Source organism: Rattus norvegicus, chromosome 11 (genome assembly GCF_021556685.1).
Source record: "Rattus norvegicus strain SHRSP/BbbUtx chromosome 11, alternate assembly SHRSP_T2T, whole genome shotgun sequence".
NCBI lineage: Eukaryota > Metazoa > Chordata > Mammalia > Rodentia > Muridae > Rattus > Rattus norvegicus.
This window is the reverse complement of record NC_141544.1, coordinates 39,309,650-39,336,411: the sequence shown is the minus strand read 5'-3', so window position 1 is coordinate 39,336,411 and position 26,762 is coordinate 39,309,650. Positions and strand designations below refer to the sequence as shown.

General features: G+C 35.0%; 1 long non-coding RNA gene across 1 annotated transcript; it reads right to left on the bottom strand.

Moving 5' to 3' along the window:
* Window positions 1-293: 293 nt before the first annotated feature.
* On the bottom strand, window positions 294-26,733 carry LOC148002491 (uncharacterized). The gene is made up of 6 exons (XR_015633004.1): window positions 26,616-26,733; window positions 24,705-24,816; window positions 16,623-16,680; window positions 15,767-15,897; window positions 2,840-3,029; window positions 294-516 (listed from the first exon to the last, which is right to left on the bottom strand). It is a non-coding gene; the product is annotated as an uncharacterized LOC148002491 (long non-coding RNA).
* Between the last annotated feature and the right edge of the window lie 29 nt (window positions 26,734-26,762).

The following is a 26,762-nucleotide window of genomic DNA, read 5'->3' as shown; positions in this document are numbered from 1 at the left end:
TATATATATATATATATATATATATATATATATATAAACTGGCAACTACATTACTAGAGAATATAAACATAGCGTGCCACCACCATATTAGAAATCAGTTTGATGATATGTCTATTTAGCAAAATAATAATAATAATAATAATAATAATAATAATAATAATAATAATATATTCACCCATGAAGCCTGTGACTTTCCCCACACTGAATTCTTGGTAGGATTAGCAGTACCCAGTATGTGTTTTTTCCTTTGTAATTGGTCTTATATCAAATCAGAAAGAAATTATTTATCCTTGTAATATTTCTTCCATTATTGCATTCGATGATTTTATTTCACAGCTGTCATAGTTCACATTTGTGTAGGACCATAGGCTTTTCTTTTTCTGTTATCCTCTATGCAGCATTTCCAAGCACTGTGAAAGTTAGCTGGTGGGAAGCTTCTTTGTGAGTGTCAACTTGATTTCTGCATGTTCTATCACCTATGATTTATATAAAACCATAGGGACTTATCAGCAGGTGCTAGTGGGGAACAAAGAACAACAGAAATGGCTTGTGTTATTTTAGGATCTTTGAAAAGACTCTGAATAATGACTCTCTAGGTAGATGGGAGACTCAGAAAACTCCCCGGAAGGGCCTTCATCAGCTAGTTTATCTTAGAAGCAGCTGACAAACATCCTTAGTGTTAACTACCTTCTCACCTCCTCCTCTTCCTATCCTCCCACCCTTCTGTCTACTTAAACCTTATTCTTTTATAACCCATTAACCATTTTTATCATTGTGTCCTACCATTACTTTTCTTATAATTTCCCCCCTCTTCCATTCAAGGGATGATCCTTTATAATTGCCTGGATTCTGGTTTACACAGTTGGTTTTCACTGCAATGTATGTTTTATGTGATTAGGGTGTTGATTGTAGCACAAACTTGAGAATAGACTAAAAAATTTATGGTATACAAATTATGCCACAGTAAAATATAAAGCAATAATATAATAGTACCCTGTTCAGTGTGTTCTTTAAAAGGACATAATTAAGCAAGAGGAGGCCAAGAAACAACAAAGAGATAGTTCAATGATTTGGTTCCCACTAGATTTTATAAGGATTTATAACTTCCTTATTTTGAGTTAGCAGCTGATCTCTCAACATGATCATGAGTATTTTTATGAAAGGGAAAGAAAGAGCTTAGGTTTTCATGAGCCAAACAACAATTCTTAGAATTAGTTAAAGATTTAAGAGAAAAGAGAAGATAATTTTGAAATTAAAAAAAAAACTTGATTTCAGAGATTCTGATGTCTGCATTTTAAGAGAATAAATATTTAGTTTTAAAATAAACTTATTGAATTATTCATATATACTCATTGTACATAGTCATGAAACTGGCAAAGAAATATTCTTTAAGTATTACTAGTACTTTATATTTAGTCTACCTGACTCCTTTTCCCATTATTTCTATTAATTTTTCTAGACACTCGATCTTTCATTTTCATATTCTGTAAAGATATATGATTTCATATGTACATGTCTGTATAAATAAGTAATAAGCCTGGCATCTTTCTGGAGATGACTAATTTTGATTATTATCTATTTTCATTTGTATTCATTTTCTTTCAAATAATAATTATATTCTTTTGTCAACGAAAACCCCTCCATTGTCAATGTGCATTATGTTGTTTTTATCACATCATCTGTATAAGGACTTTTATTCTGTTTTCATAACTTTACTATTATAAATATTGCCAACTAAAATAGATGTGCAAGTTTCTCTGTGATAATGTTGACTTACAGTCCTTGAAGCCTCTACTAAAGGTATAGCTATGTCCTGTGGTAGTTCTATTTTTAGTTTTTTGAAGAATTGACATACATACTGATTTCCTTAGTATCTAGACTAAATTTCATTCCTACCTACAAATTACAGAAGGCTAATAGCTAGAACTCAAAATAGTAAATATCAAAACCTAAAATCCAACTAATAAATGATCTAACAAAATGAATAGCAGTTCATGAAAGGTGAAGTAAAAATAGGCAATATATGTGTTAAAGTACTCAAATTCCAGTTTTGTTTCTATTTTCATGTTGGTCCAGGAAGACAGACACAATATATATGTGGTCATGTAATTAATCAAAAACACCAAGTCATAAATACAAGTTATAACTGTTAATGGTATTTTTTTATAATTCTCAAGTCGAAGGAATGGACCACGGAAGAACCATCCTAAATGAATTCCCTATCTGCTAAGCTTTTGCAGACTTAAGGGGAGCCACCCCTACATTTGTAAAGGATAGCAATCCTTTTGTCTCAAGATCTGCTCAGAATGTCTCTACTCTTAAGGATTGGTCTTTTTCTATATCAAGCAGAAATTAACCCGAATCATGCTTTTCTTTATCTACCTGCTGTATGAAGAATGCCACTCAAAATGTAGGAAACTGTTTTGTATGCAAACATAAACTACCTCTCATGAAAGATAGTAAGGGTGTTACTACAGCTATCCATTGGGATGTTGGGGAATAATTTAAAAATTCTATGCTGGACATTTGGGCCAAAGAATAAAGCAGTGTGGATTTGAACATCCTCTGCCAAGGCAGCCAACGAGACTTTTATATGTGAGATCTAGAAGACACTCAAAGGGACAAGAACAATATAGAATGAAATATACTCAGTAAAATATTCATAAAATCTTCTAAGGAAACCTCCTGAAAGAACAAATAAAGAAATACCATTACCTTCAGGAAAGCAATAGAAAGTCTTTTCATGTTATACTCCTAATAAGAGGGGATGTTGGAATTCCTCATAGGTAACCTCATAGTAAAAAATTCTTTAAAGAGCTGTACAAGAATTATACTGTACCAGAAAATGGACCGTAGCTGCTCCAGTAAAGACCACATGGACTGAAGAAGTTGTTCTGAGCCTTGCTCATCATTTGATATTCTGCTTTCATGCCAAAGTACACAGCTGTCTTGGTATTCTGCCCATTGCTACCAAGAGTCCCTGGCACCTGCATGCACTGGATGTCTTTCCCCTTCTTGTGTACATAAACCTGCATGAAAGGAGATTCTGTGTATTTTGTAGAATGAAAGGCTATGGACTTGCCATTAAATTCCATGATGATTACAGTTATTTGTTTGATGATACCAAACGACAGCAATCAACAATATGAATTAAAGAACAACAAACTGTGGCACTGGGAGAAGTGTGGATTGGCAGAGCACAGTCACCATGAGCATGTTACCATGGAAGTTATACAAAAATCAAAGAAAAAATAAACTAAATATTAGAACTGGGGGGAGTGGCCTGAAATGATTTAATTCTGGTAACAGTATCAAAGGGATTTTAAGACAAGAATCTAGAATGTATAAAGATTTAAAAAAGAAGAGTTAAGTTACATGATTGAGTTAGTACTAAAAACCCATCATTAAATGGACTGGCATCTTCCCCAGTCTCCTGATGATATTTCTTGGCACAGGGTTTTGTCTCAAGATCTGGAAACTCACTTGGAGTCCTCATGACTAAGCGAATTTCACTGGGTCAGTGGAAGGATGTTTTCTAATGTTTTATAGCATGTCTTTTGCTGAAGCATGGCTCCTAGGGTTTAATCTCTTATCCTAATTAGAATCATACACTACATAATTTTCTGATATCTAAACAAATTCAGTGAGCAGACATAAACACGATTTGGCTAGAAACACTAATAATCAATTTTTTCTCTCAAGCTTTAATGAAAGAATGATGGCTCTATCATTTATAAACAGAAAGGAGGCCTGCTATCAACCCTAGTCATGAATTTATTACAAAAAAGAAGAGACTAGCAGCCATGTGAACAAAATCCTTTGACTGTGATATGAACAATAATCAGATTAGTGAAGCCATCATCCTGCATAAGACCTCCAAATAGTAGAGAAAGCTTGAATAATATCATAGAGAAATTTAGCAGTAAACTGAGGCAAAATCTCATTTTGTGATATCTGTTGTTCTTCTTAACTGTCATGAATTTGCCCCTTTTTTGAAAGTTAGAAAAATATTAGTTGTCTTAACTATGGGATAATATGTCTTAATAATGACATTAATACTAATGATGATGACTGTTCACAATTGAGACATTATATCTCAGCAAATGCAAATGATGATTAATGTATCAATTCTTCTGATTTTCACTGCACAAATTCTACAAGTGAAGAAGTAAAAGAACCATTCTTTGATAATAAAAAGATACAGCCTGAAAAACAAGATTAAGCCAGTAAACCCATTTCGTTAACCTCTATGCTCCACCATGTGAACATTCACCAAGCATTTGATAATGGAATTTATTTTAGAAATATTCAGTACTAGATGAACCAAATGTAACATAATAAATAAATTATTACTTTTTGGGCAAGAAAATGTCACAATCCTCTACTTCCAATATTAACAAGCTAAGTACAAGAAACAAAGAACATTATTAAACATCTGTCAGATGCCAGATAATATTCTGTTCCTTTGATGCAATTTACTGGTGCTTCCGTCAGTAGAAGTTCCTTCTAAAATACATAGGGGTATATTTTGAATTGTATAGAACCTTTCATATCTCTAATTTGTTTAAGGGCTAAACTGAAAATTCATGTTCTCAATAATGTTCTATGAGATATATATATATATATATATCTGACATTAAATTATAAAAATTATATATATATAATTATTATATATATAATATATATTATATAATATATATATATATATATAATTTTTATAATTTAATGTCAGATACTTTAAATGTAATAACTTTAGTTTATCTTGCAAATTAAAGTAATATGGGATTATATAATTTTATTGTATGTATTTTTGTGCCAGTCACAAGAATAAATGGGTTAAATCATCTAGTTTTGTTCACTCCTGACATCCAGTTATTGTTTTTTTATTGTGAGAATTTTTCAAAGGAAGTGAGAGAGTTTTTGGTAGCTTTAGAGATACTGATTAGGTTTGAAATAAGAGTTACTCTTCATATCTGTAAACATTCATCTTCGAATCTACATGATATCAAAATTTTAATTATAAATACAGGTAGTTGAAAATATTTTAAAATTACTTTCAGAACCTCAATGAGGAGCTTTACAGTAGAAGTCTGCTTGCTGTGTATAAAAATGGTCCATGTTTCTATCCCCCAACCTGCCAAAAAGCATTAGAAGCTAAAACAGAATGAAAATAAGAAACTACACATTTCACAGACTAGTAGCTAAGAGAAAGGGATTTTATATAAGTCTTCGTGAATCTTATGAGGAATTGGTGGGTGTTTTGAGTTCCCTCTCACCTAGGAATACTCCAAGGTGCTCTGTAGTAATGGGGTAGAAATCATAAGAATAACAAGTTGTCAGATTACAAATCAAGCGGAGTGATGTGAAATGTATAAACTCCCAAGGTGTACCTAAATTTACATTCATTTCCTTCTGTCAAAAAATTAATTCAGTGTGGCTTATTCTGTAACTTAGATGTGATACAGTTGCCTTATGGTTAGATCTGTAGAAGCTTCTCAAATTTCCTATAACATTTAGAAAACCTTTACTCCATCTCAACACGTACAATGACAGACATGTTATTGAGTAATTGACATTCCAATGACTCTCTGTCATTACTACTAGGATTGCATTAACACAATTTACTGTAATTATTGTTTAGTAACTAACTAATGGTTCCTTTACTTTAGTGTATATCTTTGGGGAAGTCTGTCTACATTGTCTGTCTGTCTGTCTCTTCTTAGGATATTTAAATGCATCAAAATACTTGCAAATATATTGGTTCTTTTGCTGCTGGCTTCCTGATATGTACTCGTTGCAATAACCCTAAAACAGAAACATATCTGTCATATAATTGTATGCACACAAGGTATAAAGACACAGGAGCATTTGTTCAAGTGACAGAAAACTATGCCAAAGTTTACCCTGTCTTTCATTTCAGAATACCCTTGTTTATTCTGCCATATATTAAAACTACATTTTGTAAATTTCAGTGTAAGTGAATTGTTTGGGCTCATTTTAGTATATAAAGCACCATATTTGAGTTCTCTGTTTCTGTGAAGATAAGTCTTTTAAGATTAATTACTACATGGGGTCAGTAACTCAGTTAAAGAATTGTTAAATAATAATTGTCATATCCTTAGCATATAAGTGGTTATGAAGGTTGAGAATGATAAAGATGATGGCTGGTGGGTGGATAAATGGATAGTAGTTAGATACATACAAAACGGATAGAAGTTAGATACATAGTATTTAGATAGAGATAGATAGATAGATAGATAGATAGATAGATAGATAGATAGATAGATAGATGGAAAGAAAGAAAAGAAAGGAAGAAAGAAAGAAAGAAAGAAAGAAAGAAAGAAAGAAAGAAGAAAGAAAGAAAGAGAAGAAAGAAAGATAGCAGATATAGATATGTGATAGACAGGTTTTACATACATACATACATAAATACATACATACATACATATATGATAAACAGTTGATAGTAGGTAGATAGATGATACATAGATAGACATACAGACAAACAGCTAGATGACAAACAGGTAAATGGAAACAGACCTATGTGCTTACTCTTTGATATAAGAATTTAAACATTTTAGTAACTTTAGACTAGGCCTTAAAACACCTACTAGTAGTTCAACTACTAACTGAACTGTTACTGTTTTGGTTCAGATAGAAGCCTTCTACTACAAAATAATAATGATAATAAATAACGAAGTCATAGAGTCCATATTAATGCTTTCAAATATAAATAATTTTACATTTTTTAGTCCTCTCATTGAGTTTAATATCCTCTAAGGGAAAGTAGATCTAACCGATTTCAAAGTAATGATGTCTAAAGTGTCATCTTGTGGCGGTGAACTTTATTCTCTGAAAATACTGACTTTTAGAAATAAATCAGGCCAAATAAAAAAACTAAACACCATGTTCCTTTTTTACTCACCAAAGTGGGCAAAATTTTATAAGAAAGAAATTGGATCTACTGATCATGAAATTTTGATGAAGTGTTATTGAGGTTGTAGTGTATCAATCCCATGTTAAAACAGAAGGAGCTCAGTGAAAACCACTGGATACTTACCACACAAAGATAGTGTTGCATTTGATGTCTGCCATCAATTGCAGGGTAGACCATGTGGTGGATATTTTTTGTAATATGTCATTAATATTACTCAACTTCTAATTCCACGTTCTCACTCTGAAACTTCCTGAGACTCAGAAATACTACAAAAGCTTCTTTGTTGAACCATAGCCACTGAACAGCGAGTTTGAAATTATTACCAAGTATGGTGTCATCTTGCAGAAATTGATCCTTCCTCTCTGTCTCCTTCATCTTTCCTTCCTTTATTCCTTTCTTTCTCCTCTTTCTTTCTCTAATTGCCTCTATCTTTCTCCCTTTTTGTTTCCCTCTCTTTCTATCTTTCTCTCTCTCTTTCTTTCTTTCTTTCTTTCTTTTTTCTTCCTTCCTTCCTTCCTTTCTTCTTTCTTTCTTTCTTTCTTTCTTTCTTTCTTTCTCCCTTTCTTCCTCCCTTTCTCCCTTTCTTTCTTTCTTTTTTCCTTCCTTCCTTCCTTCCTTCCTTCCTTCTTTCTTTCTTTCTTTTTTCTCCCTTTCTTTCTTTCTTTCTTTCTTTCTTTCTTTCTTTCTTTCTTTCTTTCTTCCTTCCTTCCTTCCTTCCTTCCTTCCTTTCTTTCTTTCTTTCTTTCTTTTTTCTCCCTTTCTTTCTTTCTTTCTTTCTTTCTTTCTTTCTTTCTTTCTTTCTTTCTTTCTTTCTTTCTCTGACTATGCATATATTCTCTGGGGACCAAATCTAGGAATTCATGTATGCTTGGTAAGAATTTAACCACTAAATATGTCCTCAGTCAAAACTTTCTTGTTTTTCTTCTTCTATGTCATCCTATTTGTAAAAAATTAAGCCAGAGTCAAATCTCCACCACCTCACTGTTTATGCTACTGATATCATAAGACTATCAGACATTTTTATCAAAACTTCATAGAACCTTCATTAACTGTGTTGCTAGGAGCACAAAGCCTATGCATGACTATAAGGACTACGAATGTAAACACTCACTTTCTCGTGATAAAGTTTTGGTATTCATCTTCTTTACCCGGCTTCCTATGACAGTTGGACCTCGTTGCTGGCAGAGGGGGGTAGTCTTTAAATTTCTAGTCATTTTAAAATTTTACTTAAAATCTTTGTGCAAGTTACACAGGCAAAACTTAATAAGGAATGGATTCATGCTATTCATATCAGATGTGTGGCTTTAAAATATTGATGGGTGGGAATTCCTCTGGTGGTTTTCATTTGCTTTTCTTTTAGCAATTATGTTTTTTAATTAATCCTTCCATTTGTTTATATCTCAGATGATATCCTGATTACTTCTACATCCCACATCTGCCCTCCCCCATCCACTTTGTCTGTATGAGGGTACTCCCCCACCCACCCACACGTTCTCACCCTACCCCTCCAGCATCACCTTAGGCTGGAGCATCAAGCCTCCCTGGGATCAAGGGCCTCTTTTTCCACTGCTGTCCGCTGGCCCTCCTCTGCTACATATGTATCTGGAGCCATGGATCCCTCTAGGTACACTCCTTGGCTGGTAGTCTACTCTTTGGGAGCAGTGGGTGGTCCATCCAGCCAACATTGTCCTTCATATGGGGTTGCAATCCCCCCTATCCCTCCAGTCCTTCTCCCAGCTGTCCCACTGGGATCCCCGAACTGTCTGTTGGCTGGCTTCAAGCATCCACATCTGCATTGGTCAGTTGCTGACTAGACCTCCCAAGGAACCACCACAACAGGTTGCTGACAGCAAGCACCTCTTGACCACTGCAACAGTGTTGGGTTTGGCCATGCAAACATACAGACATGATGGATCCCCAGGTGAGGCAGTCCCTATTCAGTCCTTCCATCTCTTTTCCATTTTTTGTCCCTGTTCTTCCTTTGGCCAATAACCTTTCTGGGCTAAAAACTTCTAAATGGGTAGCTGGCCCCATCTCTTCCATACTTATCTATTGGAGGTGGTCTCAACAGGTTCTATCTCTCCCTTCTCTGTGCGTTTCAATTAAAGTCTCCCTGTTGTGTCCTGGGAGCCTTATGTTTCCCTGTTATCTGGGACCTGCTCGTAACTATACCCAGTTTCTCACCCCCCTTGTTACATATTTTTGTTTGATTTCCTGACCCTCTGTACCTCTTTCACCTCTCCTCCAGTTCTTGATACTGCCTACTTTCCTCCCTCTCCTCTCTCTCTCTCCCAGGCCCCTCTCCCTACACCTTCTGTGATCATCCTTTTCCCTCCTGAAGGCAGGACTGAAGCATCCATACCCTGGTCTTCCTTCCTTCTATGCTCCATATGGTCTGTGGGTTTTATTGTGGGCATGTTGAGCTTTTGGGCTAATATCCACTTATTAGTGAGTATATACCATGTGTGTTCTTCTGTGTCTGTGTTACCTCACTCAGGATGATATTTTCTAGTTCCATCCATTTGCCAGCAAATTTCATGAAGTTGTTGGTTTTTTTAATTTTCTTTTTTATATATATTTTACTTTTTTATTAGATATATTTCTTTACTTACATTTCAAACATTATTCCCCTTCAAGGTCTCCTGTCCATAAATCCCATTCCCTTCCCTCCCCCTCCCCCATACAGGTATTCCCCCTATACATCACCCTTTTTTTTATCTTTATTAACTTGAGTATTTCTTATTTACATTTCGATTGTTATTCCCCTTCCCTGTTTCCGGGCCAACATCCCCATAACCCCTTCCTTCCCCTTCTATATGGGCTTCCCCTCCCCATCCTCCCCCCATTGCCGCCCTCCCCCCAACAATCACGTTCACTGGGGGTTCAGTCTTGGCAGGACCAAGGGCTTCCCCTTCCACTGGTGCCCTTACTAGGATATTCATTGCTACCTATGAGTTGTTGTTTTCAATAGCTGGATAGTACTCCGTTGTGTTTATGTGCCATACCCAAAATAAAGAACTTGAGGAGTTTGATTCTCAAGAGAATCACATAACCCTATTAAAAAGTCCAGAGCTAAATGGAGAATTCTCAAATGAGGAATCTCGAATGACTGAGATGCACTTAAAGAAATGTTCAACATCTTTAGTCATCAGTGAAATGCAAATCAAAATGACCCTGAGATTCCACTTCATACCAATCAGAATGGCTAAGATCAAAAAATGCAGGTCATAGCAGATGTTGATGAGGATGTGGAGAAAGAGGAACACTCCTCCATTGCTGGTGGGACTGTAAGCTAGGAAAACTACTTTGGAAATAAGTCTGTAGGTGTCTGAGAAAATTGAAAATATTTCTACCTGAGGACCCAATTATACCAATCCTGGGCATATACCCAAAAAGATGCTAGAATATATAACAAGAACACATGCTCCACTATGTTCATAGCAGCCCTGTTTAAAATTGTCAGAAGCCGGAAATAATCCACATGTCCCTCAACAGAAGAATGGATACAGGAAATGTTTTTTTCTTTAAAGTGTGTTTTTATATGTTGGTTCTGGGTGCAGAGGTTCTGGCATGTTGTTGGAGGACAATGAGATCCCAGAATGTGCTTTTCTAAAAGAAATCTAAGGTGCAGTCCTCGCCTGAGTCAGATGTAAATGTTGTTCTTTTCATTACTTTGGAATACCATTTAGGGATTTTACCATCTCATAAAACTGGTCCTATGCTTGCTTATACATTAAAGGGGATATCTGTGAATGAAATTTGTTTCTTTTCTCTCTGGGCATCCTGTCCTTTCTTTTTCCTTCTTGCTCCCTCCTTTGTCTAGCTTCGTGAGTCTGTGCTTTTTCTCAGAGCAGTTTTGTAAGCTCCATACAATTATCATCGATACATAAAATACAGACTTGGCAAGATGTTTCACAAATGCAGTCTTCTGATATCCGTGGCTGGGGTAAGGAGGCTGCTCCCTCTTTTTATGCATCTCCTTTTAGAACACTAATGCTCTTGAGTTTGTGGTTCATGGAAGAGGTTCTTATTTAAGATTTTAGTTTTTCCTTCTAGTTATGACAATATCCTGGTACCATAAATTCACATATTGCCACCTAGAACTCAATGTGATGGTATTAGGGGTTTATATAAATAGACTAGTGCTCAACTCTTAATGAGGAAAGGGCTCCAATTAAGTCCCAGAGAACCTCTGCTTTTCTTCTGCACCTTGAGTTCACAAGATGAAAGTGCATGTCCATAGAGGTTTCCCCTGGAAACTGAGACAGCCAGAAGGCTGATCTCCAGAAGTGAGCCTCTGTACTATGAAAAACTTAATTCTGTTATTTGAACTACAAACAATACAGTGCTAAATTATGCCAATCCAAGAAGAGACAACTTTTCTAAATACAAAACAAAAAGAGATATGGCGATGTGGATACGTGTACATACAAGGAGCAAGATTTCAGCATGACTTCTGAAATAATTTTTAATTTAAAACAAATAGTGTAGAGCCAAAAACACCCCCTACTAATCTAAAAAAGATGAGGAGATACTAGTTGGGAAACGCTCATTTACTTTACCTAACTTTAAAACTATATTTTTAACACTGAGCAAATTGTAAACCTCAGATTTCATAAACATTAGTTATCCTAGAAAAGGGGTTTTAGAGCACTTATTTAAAAACTGCATCTGACTGATTTATTTCCCTGATTTTAGGCCGTGAGGTGGAGTTTCACTGGGAGGCAGAATTGCAGGAATAGAAACATCGCCTGAGGACTATTAAATCATATTTGTGCCACACATTTGTAGCGCACTGTCACATAGTCAAAGAACAAGGAGAGAAGAAGGTTCACGTGCAGTAGGAATTATATTATCCACTTGAGAACACCTTAGTTTCTTTTTCTCATTGTTACATTTCACTAATGGGAAGTAAAAGAAAATAAGGGAAATAGAGAAGATAAACATTGTTATGATAGCAAGCAAGGCCTTAATCCAAAAAACCGGGAAGCAAAGTTCCAAGTCTTGGGACATCTGAACTCAAACACGGGGCTGACATCTCCTTATACACACTGACCACATCGATTAAGGTCACTCTGGGAAAGAGTATGGTACTTATCCTGGGAAATAGACATTGAAAATCTTTTCTCTTAGAACTGTAGGTTCTTCCTTAGTCATGACAGGTGAAGCTGCAGACTCTTAGAACCTAGCTTGTTGGTTACGGAAAGAAGTGGTTTGATTATTTAATAAAAATAAAATAGTTCTTCAAAAGACAACTCTGGGTACTTATGAAATAACCTATATATGGCTAAGTAGGAAACAGTTACTCAGCATTGTCTAACCATTAAATGGAAGTAATTTAAACTTCAACAATAATTCAAGCTGGTGTGTCCTATTTATCTGTCATGCTTTGGTCTCATGGCAACAATAATCACACAGATGCGGAGGAGCAATAGTGATCTGGGGAGTTCATAAGGGAGCATATAGCTCCAGAAACAAAATCCTATGTTCCATCACCACTAGACACATAAATGCTAATGGAAGGCCACAAAGACATGATAACCACAGAAATAGGGAGGTCAATGAGCCATGTTCCCTGAAGCCTAACTAAAACAATGACACTAAGTGCACACTATAGCACCACTTCTCTAAGCACTGTTTAATTGATCTAAATCTATCAATATCCTAAAAGGAATGCTGAGAAGAACTCTGTAGAATTCATGCATGTGTTCCAGTTTCCCAATGTTTGGAAAGAAAGACAAACAGTAAAACTACACTTTCTACAACTAGTCAGAAGTAGAAAAACAATGGGGCTGGGCATATTACTCTGTGTTTGAGTATTGATTACCATGGGCAAGGACATGAATTGATCTCCAATTCTAATCCAAAGTAGAATTTCTAAGGAAGAGAATACACTGAAGAGAATAAAACAAACTAATGGAACTCTGGGTAAAAACATGAAGTGAATAATTTAGAAGAGCTATAAAAATCAAATCTTAGAAACTACACCACTAGGAAGGAGTATATCTGAGAAGGTTTAAGCCATGTTAAAACAAGGACTCACTTTTTCAAATGAAAAATGACAAAAAATAAGAGTTCTTACTGAGATGTGGGTACAAATTGAGGCTTGATAAGAAAGATTTAAAATCTTCCTGGCTGATATTTTGCAGAATAGAAATAATATTTATAAATGGAAGCATATGCTAACATATCTTCAATTATGGGTAGGTATTAGATCCCATTTATGTAGGGTCCAGAAAATATAATTTGGGAAGTGTTGGTAACTCTGTAATAGTAGAAACTATGCATTTTACAGTGACATAAAAATGTCACCTAGAAACATGTCAACGAAAATTGCTCTAATGACAGCATGCATCCTAGCAGATGCAAATGATGATCATTAGTCATAACCAGTTGTGAATGCAATGAGTTCTAATAAAGACAATTGATAATGGATAACTTTTCTTCAACACCATGGGCTCTGGGTTTAAGCTCACCTGTAGCATTCGGAAATACTTTATGTGAAAGCCCAGTTTTATTTATCTGTCTATAGTAATTTTGATACAAAACAATAATATTAGGTATTTCACTCTTATTTAGGTAATGTTTAACTGTGTCATACAGTTTTGAATTTGATTGAATATTGTACATATATATATATATATTTATAGAGACATGAATGTGTTATATATACATATGCATACATATGCACACACACACACTAAACATGAGTTGATGTAAATGTAACATTTAGATATGTAGTTAAACAAACCTGTAATTCCATCAAGTGTGATGCTGAAGAAGCTTGGCCAATTTTAAAGCTACCTTCAGCCACATAAATGAGTTCAAGGCCAACATGGGCTACAAAGAATGACTTTGTCTAAGCAACAATAACAACAGCAACAACAGCAACTGCCTCAAAACTAAGCAACAACAAAAAATCAAATTAAATAAAATTCAATAGCAGCTTCAAAATGGCCATGTGTGTCATAAAAACGAATGAAAATCAAGTGTATAAGTAAAAAATATAAAGAAATGATCAAACTAAAAATTATAGCTATCTTGACTAAAAAAATAACCTCACAAAATATACTAAGCATATTTAAAATCGAGTAACATACATTCATGGAAGAGAGAAACTTTCCCCTCAGAACTTACAGGAGAAGAATTACCCAAAGCAAAGCCATTTAATATTAATGTTTATAAGTGAAGAAATTTTAATATGGTTTATTCTCTTGTTATTTTTATTGTAAAAATGTTTATATAAATTAACACTTATAAAAGTTGAATTAGAAACTTGGGTTTGGTCGACAGAAAAATAGGTTAAATTACTAATATAGTATGTTTGCTTATTATAACACACAGCCTGAAGTGGGCAGAGGCTGACCTCACAAAAGCCAAGATTCTGCCTGCACTGGCTTGGAAGTTTATTGTAAAATATTTTTGAGCCAAGGACATTTACAGGAGCTTATCCAAGTAACTATGAAGGTGCCAATGTGGCGTAATCTTTAAAAGATGGATGCTCCATTGCTGAATTAACTGCCAGTACAATTCATGTCATGTCAAATTAACAGAAGACATTTGCTTCCAGGACATAGAAGCTGATCTGTGTGTTAGTTTCTAAGTAGATCATCCAACATGCACTGGGGCTATTACTTTTAATAAATAGGCTGTAAAAGCTACTTTCAAATCTGCTTTTTATGAAGCCAAGTTTCAGCCTCTGCCATTTTGGGTCATTCCATGAGATTTGAAGTACAGGTAGAGGAGAAGAAAAGTACAGACAGAGAATTCTAACCGTTATTGTGGCTATGTCATTCCTCCAGAGATGGCCTTCTGTAGTGCAGCATCATTCTGAACTGTTCTGTTAACCCAGAGCTGTGAATAGCTTTTACTTTTCTGCTTCATTAATTGAGAGCTTTCAAATGGCTTGAAATACTATAGATTATTAAATGCTTATTTAACATCTATCAGTTAAATTTCAAGGTATTTTTTGAAAGTAAATATAATGTCGGAAATGGTAATGACAATTTCTTAAATTGACAACCCATTAAGTAAAGAAGTTTATTTATAAAGAGAGAATTACATGTCAAAAGAAACAAATTTACTGCCTGGGTATGTAAATGAGATGTGCCATCTAACAAAGACCCTAGATTCAGAGTACAAAGAGTTCCCACTTAAACTGGCCAACCAATACCAAATAGTCAGGTCTGAAAATATAAATACCAAACTGATGTTGTGTTTACACACACACACACACACACACACACACACACACACACACACACTACACACACACAAAATACACACACAGAAAATACACAAACACAGACACACACAAATGTAAACACACAAACACATATGTAAATACACACATATGTAAACACACAAACACATACATAAACACACATACACACAAAACACACAAACATACACACAGACACACACACAGACACACACAAATGTAAACACACAAACACATATGTAAACACACACACACAAACACACACAGACACATACAAATGTAAACACACCAACACATAGTAAACACACAAAAACATATGTAAACACACACACACACACACACACACACACACACACACACACACACACCCTCCAATGGGTTCTCAAACCTGCCGACCATGAAGTGAGTCTCACTGATTAGGATGCTATATAACATCTCCTCCTAAACACACAAATTATAGCAATTACCTAGGAACTTCCAAGTGTTCCATGGGGCACCTCTAAATTCTGATTTTAATCACAGAGTGGGATAAGGACATTCTATAGCAATTGTATGGACCATAAAGCCAATGCTTACAATATACTCAATAACAAAAGCTCACAACTTACCTTTCTCTAATGTCTCACATCAGTTTAACTTTCAAATTGTTTCAAATCCGGTGTATGTGTTATGTCCATGTTTAATTTCTTCGGTGTGTGCCTATCTTCTGAGAACATTGTTGGCCCTCCATGGATCTATACTAAAAGTAATAATTTTCAAGTTTATGCTAAGTATAGAAGTACAAAGGTAGTGTGGGCTACTCTTTCCTTCTAGATATGGCTTTTAGATTCTAATATTTTTAGTTAAAAGAGTTAAAGTCTCAACTAAAGAATTAAATGATCAAAATCTATTATTTGGATTTTATATATTTGTCAATAATATGGAATTTTTTCAATTAAATATAAAATGCAGCATTAAATAATTCTAAAAATCTATTTTTTCTCAAGCAAAGGTTTCCTGGACATTGATTGAATGATCTTAAATATAAAACTGTTTTTATTTTTCTAGCTCTAAATTATGTGTAAGAAAATCGTTCCAAAAGTTAATATTTAGTGTTAGGTGACTGAGAACTCTCCAGTATATTTAGACATTAACTGTTAAATACTGGTTTGTGCATTAAATTTAGTTTGTTAAATTGAAGACTGACCTCAGATTTAAAAAAAAAAAGAACCCTTCCAAATGCTTGTGCAAACTATTGCTTTGAAGCCAAAGACAACTAACTGAACAAAGCATGATTTTTACATTTCAATAACGTTCACCAATTTCCAAGCCAAAATAAGCTTTTATAGTCAATGCATATTTAAGTTTCAAGCTTAAAATTGAACAGAAGAATTTAAATTGATTTCAGTCACCCATTTTCAATATCATGTATTAATTGAAAATTTTCATAAAGGTTTTGAAATAATTTTTCAACATTGAAAATACCTGCTTATCTGTAGCAATATATCTATGTCTCATATTTCCTCATGATTCCTCCAACATCCTTGAGATAAAACATGATTAAATAACTTTAGTAGTACATGGTGTCACATGAAAAAACTTCAAAAACAAAATAACATCAAGAATAAAGATAGTCTTGAATTTAGGTCTACTTTGTTACAGATAGATGAATAATTTTAATGTGAAAATATTCAAAACAAACAGTTTTATTTTCAACCTGTGACCATAATTGTGCAATAATTCCCCCAAACCTCTCAGTTGCCAACCCACACATCCACAACAGGAACAAGAAGGGACACCTTCAAAACAAGATGGTACCGCATGAGAGTCAGAAAAACAATATAGGGGCCAGTATAACATGGCTTTCTTAGCACAGTAGCTTGCAACCTGTGGTTATGACTCCCACACACTTTTGGAGAACACAGATATTTATATTACTATTTGTAACAGTAGCAAAATTACAGTTATGAAGTGGCAACAAAAATAATTTTATGGCTGGAGGCCACCATAACATGAGAAAACGTATTAAAGAGTTACAGTCTTAAGAAGATTGAGAACCTCAGGCTTAGCAGTATGACATTAGCCACCAAGTCTAATAACCATAGTTTTATTCTCAAGAACCATACAGTGGAAAGAGTTAAGTAATCCTTTGGATTAGCCATGATACAGATGTGCACGCACATATGCAGCACATGCACATACACACATATCACAAACTAAATAAATGGAGTTAGAAAATTTAAGCAAAAATCAAACAATAGATAGTGAATGCTTCTTTCTGATGTTATTTTCTCAGTAGCAGAAACTTATCTAGTATTTAAATTCATTAGAATAATCCACAGAAACAAATTAGGATGATTTTATTTTGAATTTCTTCTCCATGGAAAGTGAAAATTATTGTGTAACTCAATGATTAAATAAGTCATGCCATCTGAAGCTATAGGTATGAAAATACATGAGTCTACTGATGCATTATTTAAACGTATTTTGAACTTTAAGAGAAGTTGGAAATTTTGACAGTTGTTGATAACATTTTATTAGATTTGAAAACTTTTTAGCTATTACTGTACTCAAAATGTTAAAAATGCATCTTCTAAATTAAAAATAAAAATATAACCAGAGATAATTTAATCGAAAAAATGATAACATTTAAAATTTTTTATACACCATCTAGGAATCCACATATTTTTACATTTAATTTCTGAGATTAAAATTTAGTTACATTTATTCCCTCCTTTTTCTCCCTCTAAACCATATACCCCTCCCTACTCTCCTTCAAATTATGACCCATTTTCAATGATATATATATATATATGTGTGTGTGTGTGTGTGTGTGTGTGTGTGTGTGTGTGTGTGTTTCCCCTAAATTTAATCAAGCCATTTATTGTTACCTATATGTATGTTTTTCAGGTCTGATGCTTTGGCACTGCACAACTAAGTCATGTGCTTCTCCCTGGGGGAAGCCACTTTACATGTTTCCTATTCCCAGCTTTCCACACATTTATTTTTCCACATACTTATTTTTAGAAAAAAAAGGTTGGGCCACCCTGGAAAATTTAAGTTATTTCTGCATAATAAAGTATTCTATTCTTGGAGCATAAGACATAATAATTATGTCACTGTCCATTGGAATAAACTATTTCATTCAAACAAAGAGATTTACTTCAGTTAATGGTAAGCCTTGGATTAAGAAAAGTAAATTCTGGTACCATGTATACCTTTCTTTAATTTACATAATTAACAGATTGGCTAAGGGCCTGTTTGAAGATTAATTTCAAGGGTTTCCTGTTATAAATTGTTTTCATTAAGTAACCTATGTCATCAAGTGAGAGTTTGACTGTAATTCTTATTACTTTTCATTGTTGCACACTAAAATGACTACAAAAATCTTGAAATTGTACTACAAAAATCTTGAAATTGTATTAATGACAAATGACATCAACTTGTTTACTTATTCTATAAATATCATTTTGACTTTCTTTAATAACTTTTTCATTTGGTGATGGAAGAGAAGTTGGGGTATGTTGCTTAGCTGTTTTATTTGTTATTTTCATCAATGTTCACAATATAGTGATTATTATTTTATTACAATATATCCAATCTACCTATAATTTATTCCTTTGATGTCAGAGTTTATATTTGTCTGTATCATTGTGCAAACTGAGAAAAATTATTCTTATTCATTTTACTTATATGCATGAATAGAGATAATAATTAAATATCACTAATTTGCACTATTAAGATGTTTTAATAAAAAATATGCTTCAGATAGTATGTACTAAGTCCCTTGCATCAGATGGTCAAGAACCAGTCCTTTCTTCAGAGTCCTTTCTGTAGGATCCAGTTTCTATAGAGACACATAATTTATATGTTAGATTTAAGTTCAAATCTTTTAGCCTACTAGTTTCCGTGATGCTCTGCTGGCAATTTCGATGTACTTTTTAAAGAGTTCTTCCCCTACAAATACCATCCTGATGATCAAGTTGTTTCTGCCTCCGAGTGTTCTGTTGGTGTCTCTATTATCAGGTGCTGAACCAGGAGGGTTTTACCTCTGAACTGTAGTTCTACTTCTCTTTCTATTTTTTAATTACAAAATTAATGAAATTAAATACCTGAATGGTTACTTCTACAGATTCTAGAGAATCCCAATTAAGATAGTGATGAGTTCCATGTCCTTCGGAACTATATGTCTAGAAAATGTATCTCAGAGTGACACATATTTGACAATTGAAAACTCATGGTTATGCAACTAAACTTAGTGAAGATTTGATTGGTATCTCCTTTGCCAGTTGTCACCAGTATTGTAAAGTGCTAACCATGACTTACTTTCTGTAAATCTCTGCATGTGTCTAAAAATAATCACATTATTAATAGTAAGTTCACCTCCACAAAAGAGCTCTCCATGTTCTGTAGACACAGTACAAATTCAGGATGTAATAATCATCTGTGAAATGGTTTCAGAGATATGACACATTTAGCCATCTTGTATCTTGCTAAGTTGTTAAGGTAAACTGTCCTTGTGTGGATGATAGTACTTAATTAAGACATCAGAGAGCTTGTAGACAATGCAAGCAGGATGACGGTCTTAAAGACCAGAAAACTAAGAGAGGTGTGAGGGGAACTGAGAGTAGTGGACAGAGAGGAAGATGGGGTTGGGATATATTGGAACCTTTATGCAAAACGGTCAACCACTTGTTTTCTGTATCATCACACAGCTTTGTTCTAACATTGTATTTATTGTTTGTTGAGAAAGGCTCTAGAGTAGCACACGCTGGCCTCTGAGTGTCTGGTGTGCATGAACTTGAACACATGATCCTCCTGTATCCACCAAATACTGGGACTATAGCTGAGATTCATTATTTACATCCCTCCCCTAGTATATTTTTAAAACAGGAAGACACTTAAAATATGTGTCCCAAATGATTGCAACTCTCTGTCTGATCAAATACTAGTGTTAATTGGTAACACATTTGATTTTTAACAACCTAGACATTGTACTTCTTCATGTGTTCTGAAAAGAATGCATGGAATTCTGTTCAAATTCCTAAATCTTATAAGTAAAAAATCAAATATTCAGTTTTAAATTGTAAATGCATTTCTTTCATATATACTTAAGGCAATTTATCACTAAAATAAGAGCACTGACATAGTGAAGATATAAATAAAATATGAAAACAGAAATAAACATTTTGTCACTATAAATTTTTCATATGTAGCTGAATAAAAGCAGTCAAAATCTTAATATAAGTTGACTTTTCAGCATTGGTTGTAAGGAATTTAGTCATGAAGTAGACACTGGACCCACAGCATCAACTTGACCTCATTACTCTGAGTAAGAAGACAGTCTGACATTCAAGAAACTGAAACATTTATGTTTATTCCCAAAGTGGCTCAGATCATGTGACCATGTAAACATCTTTCATGACCCATTTTTTGTTTCACTTTACTTTTTCTTGCCACATCAAGAGTGCATACTTTGTGAAAACATTTCAGTTAATGAGCTAGTTTTATGCGAATTGCTTTTATTAGTGCTGTTAATAAATGCTAATTTGTAAACCATTATTTCATTATCATGACAAATAACTAAGGAAAACAACAAATGGAAAGATTTATTTTTGCCACCTGGTTTACTTCTGTGCTCTACTGGCTATGACTTTTTTGGAACTGTAGTGAAACCAAACATCATGGTGGAGTGTATGCAGAAAAAAAAAAAACTGTACACCATGTATCAAGAGAGAATGAAGGGACAAGATCTTTATAAGGATACAATTCTAAGGGCACAAATTTGTTCTATTAAGGATCACCTCCCAAAGATGCTACTACCTCTCAGTTGCACCGGGAACTAGCAACCAGTCCTTTAGGATAGGAGCTTTCCGAGAAATGAAGACCTGAGCCATAAATGTGTTACGTTGGTATGTGATAGGTTTGAATGCATTAAACCATCTAAATGTTATATTTTATCAATATCTTTCAAGTGTATAAAATATGCAAAAGCCCAAAGTAAAATTATTATTATTCTAGCAAATTGTTTCATGTCAGTTTATTATACTACTGTTGCCTTTTACTGTATATAAGGCAATGGACATGGGCATTTTGATGGAAGAAGAGACAGGAGTGCAATGAGGATTCATCACTGACTAATCTAGAAGAGTCAATATTTGTAAGGAGGCTATAGAAATGCTTGGACATAAAGGATCACAGAATACAGGATTCAGCTAGGCTTGTTGGCTTTATCCATAATCCCAGCAATTTGAGGTCTGAGGGGAAAAAAAAGCACGATCAACCAGGGCTACAGAATGAATTCAATTCCAGTCTGGGAAACATTAGTGAGACCTTATTTTATAATAATAAGAACAAGGTAAAGACTGAAATCCATAGTGTAGTGGTAGGTAGGCACTGTTTTCAATCCATAGCATGCATAATAAAATAAAACTGAAGTTAGCCCAAGAATTATTGCCAATATATTGTAAGCTTCTACTGTCAGTAGTATGTGGTTTAAATATGGATGCTTGCCATCTGAGGCTTCATGAATACTTGGCAGATTGAAGACCAAATAAGAACTAAGATTTGGAAAAATTAGGGTAAGGGCATGAAATTATTTTTTATTGCAATTTGGCAGTGACTGAAGAAGATGGAAGGGTTGGGGTGCTATGTAGGTTAATGAAGTATATATATTTTCAGGTTAAAAGTTAATAGAATATCTTGACATAAAGGCATATGAAAATCAGTGGAGATAAAATAGTCCACACATGGTAGAATGAGAGAAAATAGAGTTTGACTAACAGCAGAAGAAGCAATGCTTACATAGTCCTTGAGATGGGGTAGTAATCAGTGTTGCCTAGAGAAAAAGAAATGATAGACTGAATAAACAAAAAGGGGATTTAGTAGTGTGCCTCATATGCTGTAGTCTGGCTAATCTAACATTTATATCTCTTGAGGAATAGTCAAGAATTTAATGATTATTCAGTCCATAAGGCTGAATATCTCAGACGGTCTCCAGTTGGAGTCCTAAAGAAGTAGATTGTAGAGAGGGAAGGACTACCTTAGCAAAACAGTAGATGAACTTGCCAAAGACAGTGAGGACAAGCAAGCAAAGGCAGATGCTTCCTTTTCATACGTCCTTCTAGGTAGGCTTCCACCACAGAGTGTAGGCCAGAGTAAGGCTGTTTCTTCCAACATCAAATGATCTTACCAAGAAAATCCCTCCCAGGCCTACCAAGATGCTTGGGTTTACCTGAGTCCAGATGTAGTCAGGTTGACAACCAAGAGTAGCCATCACCAGTGACAAGGAGAGCAGGGTGTTTAAATCAGAAATAAGAAACCTAGAAAGGGAATTGTTGGAGAAAAGCAGCATTTATCCTTTAGTAGTTCAATGTAGAACTTTGGTAACTGGGAAGAAAGGTGAATTTTCATTTTAAATGTAAAGAGAGTGCTTTTCTATAGAGATAAAAATCCCACTCACACTCAGAATACTTTTGAATATATTATTTTACACATAGAACAAAGCTCTGCTTGTTCTGATAGTTCACTGTCTGTATGGACCACCATTCTGGATGCGTAAAGGGAAGGTACTTTATCTAGCTATTGAGTTAGAACAGTGGCAGGAGGGCTGCTGAAGAAAAAACTGCTAAGCTAACTTGAAGTTAGAGAGATGGCTTTGTGGTCATCAGAATTAGCTTCTCTTGTAGAAGACTCAGATATGGTTTCCAGCATCTACAAAGAATGGTTTGCAATTACGAATAACAGCATGTCCATGGAGCACAAACTCTTTTCTGGTTTCTGTAGTTACCCCAATATATATGGTGCACATATAGACAGACAAACAGGCACACACTTTCATAATAATAATAGTAGTAGTAATGATGATGATGATGGTGATGATGATGATGTTTTTTTAAGGGCCTTTGCCTGCAAGTTAGAAAGTTACTCTCCATCATTTCAGCCAGGGCCTTTGCCATTGAAGTAAAATTATAACCACTGAAGTTTCTGTCAACATCCTCCGGGCTGCCAAATTGGAATGATCTCTGTCTACTATTGTACCCAACAATGATTACAATACACAATTCTCTGTCCTGACAGAGATGCAACTGTAATAGCCCATTCCTTCCTTACATGTGGAATTTCTGGAAAGTGTCTCTAACAGGCCAATTTAATCATCATTTGCAGGGCAGTATATTAAACGTAGTTTTTAAGCTTCCAACTACTTGTGATACTGAGAACACAGAGTAGAGTGTGACTTTATGGCAGTGGATTTAGTTTACCAAACCTGAAGGAGAAGAGCTAAAATTATGAAAGCATTTATGGACAATTTCGGTAATATAAAACCTATTAGGTGAAAATGGTGGTGTAGAAAACTGGCTGCCTCCTGCTTGCATTGTGAGATACAAATGTCTATTTCCCCATTGTTTTCTTTTTTTTTTGTTGTTCTTTTCATATGTCGAGCATGTAGACATGGTGTGTGTGTGTGTGTGTGTGTGTGTGTGTGTGTGTGTGTGTGTGTGTAAGAATTTTAATCCAACAACAGGTCTCCTAAGATCATACTTAAAGACCTTCTAGGTCTCTGTGATCTGGATAGAATGCAGACATACCCTTGGTACACATCTTTAATCCCAAACAATGACATCTATTGAAGAGAAGACAAAGTAACAAATAGGTAAATATTTGACAGAGAAAGTCAGAGATATCATATGCCCAACTCTCAGAAAAGGTATTTAATAAAAGAGCAGGAAGAATGAGAGAGTTCATATGTCAGAAGTTGAGTCAGATGGGAGTCAGTGCAGTGAGTGCTGTGCAGGGGAGTTGAAACTGTTAATGACTTCCTGCAGTTCAGTGCAGGGCAGCAGAGGCAGTTGTAGCCAGAGAATAAGGAGGAGGCAGAATATTAGAACAAATTGTCACAGGTTAGTTTTCAGCCAGGCAGAGCAATTCAGTGAGAAGCTAAGAAAAGCCAGATTGAATCAATGAGCTTTGAGAGGAATTTTAGTCAGAGCAGCTGAGTTTAAAGGCTGGCCAGATTTTAGAAGGATACAGAATAAAGAAGCTTATTCAATATAAACCTCCAATACAAGAATTACATCAGGCAAATAAAAGGTGTGTGTGTGTGTGTGTGTGTGTGTGTGTGTGTGTGTGTGTGCACGCATGCACATATAACACTCTGATGTTGCTAATGTGAATCTTCCTTAATTGTTCACTTACCTCATTCTTTTGAGGAAGTTCCACATAGTCAAGTCCAGAGTTAGCCAGCTTCTTCTAGGATCCACTATCTCTGCTTTCCAAGGATGTAATACAGGTGATCAACCATCATACACAGCATTCAATCAGTTCTGGGAATCTGGACTCCAGCCTCTCATTGGCATGACGGGTACTGTACCCACTGAACTATTCCTCCAGCCCTATTTCTGCCTCTTTCTATTCCTATGGCCTCATCTGAAGGGTTTCTCGTGGTAACACAAGCTGCACATTCATTCACACACATGTGTATGTATAGTGGTCTACACATAATCTTCCTTCTTCTCTTCCTGCTTTGTCTCTGTACAGTTGTCATATGTCCTCGTTGGGGACCCTTACCTTTCCCTGTTACTGGTTTTCCTTGTCCAGCTTTAATAGAGGGTTGGAGACAATTGTTAATACAAGTTGATATGTCACATTTGGTTGGTATTCATTGAAGATCTGATCTTTTCTGAAAAGGAAGGGAGGAAGTATGGATCTGTATGGGGTCAGGAGGTGAAGAGGAAGGGGAAATAGCATTTGGAATGTAATACATGAGAGAAGAATAAATAAAATAGAAATGTACATTCTTCATAGGGTCATAGTTTAAATATGCCGACTCATTGAATAATTCCAAAACTAACTACCAATCACTTGCTATGTGTACCAGACCTTATGAACGACAACCAATCCTAATATCTGCCTCTATCTGCTGGGAACTGGCTTTACCATTGGAGCCATTCTAAGGAGTTTCTATGTAGCACTTTCCAGCAGGTTTTCTAGTAACCACGAAGCTGTTCCTTTGGTCTCTGTGTGACCCAGGAAATAAGAAATAAATAAATGGCAGCAAAGAAAACAAGAGCAGATTTCTAAGCAACTTCCTCAATGATGTAATTTATAAGCGCTACATTAGTCAATAGCATAATAGCATGTTTTTAGTATTCTAAGGAAAATATAATATGTCAAATGCATTCACAGCTTTTCTCCAGTAACAATCGCCTGGGTTGTAAGGCTCGTCTTGCCTTACCTAGATTTAACATTTCCTCCACTCATGTGAAAATAAATTTCAGTTGTTCTCAAACAAATATCACCTTCTATTTAATTACACTTATGCTTGTGGTAAAGCATATATATTACAGAAATGTGTGTAAGTGTCAAAAGACAAATAACTGACTGGTCAGTTTTTCTGGCGGGCTCAGACATGGTTGGAAACTTTCAATATGCTTCAAGGAGGGCAGTGACATCATGTTTCATACCAAACCAACATAGATTTTCTAAATTTAGAAAAATAAATGTTTCTATGTACCTTAGGCTGTGCAGAAGTCATGACATCATGCTACCCAGAGAACAGCCAGAGTAAATCATACCACTGTTCCCCTTTTGTAAGTTTCTCCCTTTTTGACCGTTGGATACAAACCAGATTCTGTATGGCAATATCAAGTACCATCTAGTTGGTTGGTTTAATACTTCCTAGCAATTTAGGCAACCAATCATCAAGTTAGGTTCCCTGAGACACATCAACCAAACAGTGTTCATCGCTAATATTCTAATCAGGTTATGTTGTTGAGGCAATTGAATCAGTACCAAATTCTAATGTGTCAGGTTTTCGTTTCTTTTTCCATTCTTTAAAATAACAACTCTTCATATTATCCATATTTGCACAGCAAAAAATGCCGATCAATTTTGTGGATCTTTGTTTCATATGATATGGGAATAATAAAGACAAAAGCTAAAACAACCACTGGAACATAGGAGACTGGTGGTGTTAATGAAAGTTGATTAAGAATGAAGATGATAGTGTCATTTGTAGAAGGTGGCAGAAGAGAGAAAAGTTAGGCTTAAAGAAGCAATGTTCAATGCAGAACTTTCAAGATGAAAAATAATATGGGGTGGTAGCTGTTGATATGAGCATTACGAGAATGTTCTGGGAAACATTCCAGCATGCCTGTGTGTGTGTGTGTGTGTGTGTGTGTGTGTGTGTGTGTGTGTGTGTGTGTGTCTTAAAAATTAGTGAACTTGAAAGCTAATAGAGGAAAGTTCAAATTTCTCCCTGTGCTGGTAAAATATGTTTGGTTTCAGTGTTTGTTTTCTCTGTTATAGTAGACAGCAGGTTTCATCCCAGATGTAAAACCTTAGAATGAGTCACTTTCTTGGAGAGTTTTAGCCTTTGGAGAAAGAACTTCTTCCTTTCAAGGCAAATCTAAGGAGCCATTCACCCATTCAACGGGCAAGGAGAATTAGCATTAATATCTGCACTATTTTAGATATTACCCTAGGGAAGCTCACATCAGCTTTTCCTCCTTTATCTGCATGATGACTCCGAGTTAGCAAAGATAAATATTTCACTCTTTACTTTATAGATGGATATTTGGAATGCTATCAAGTCAAGTGAGGTGACAAAAGACAAAAGAGATTAGA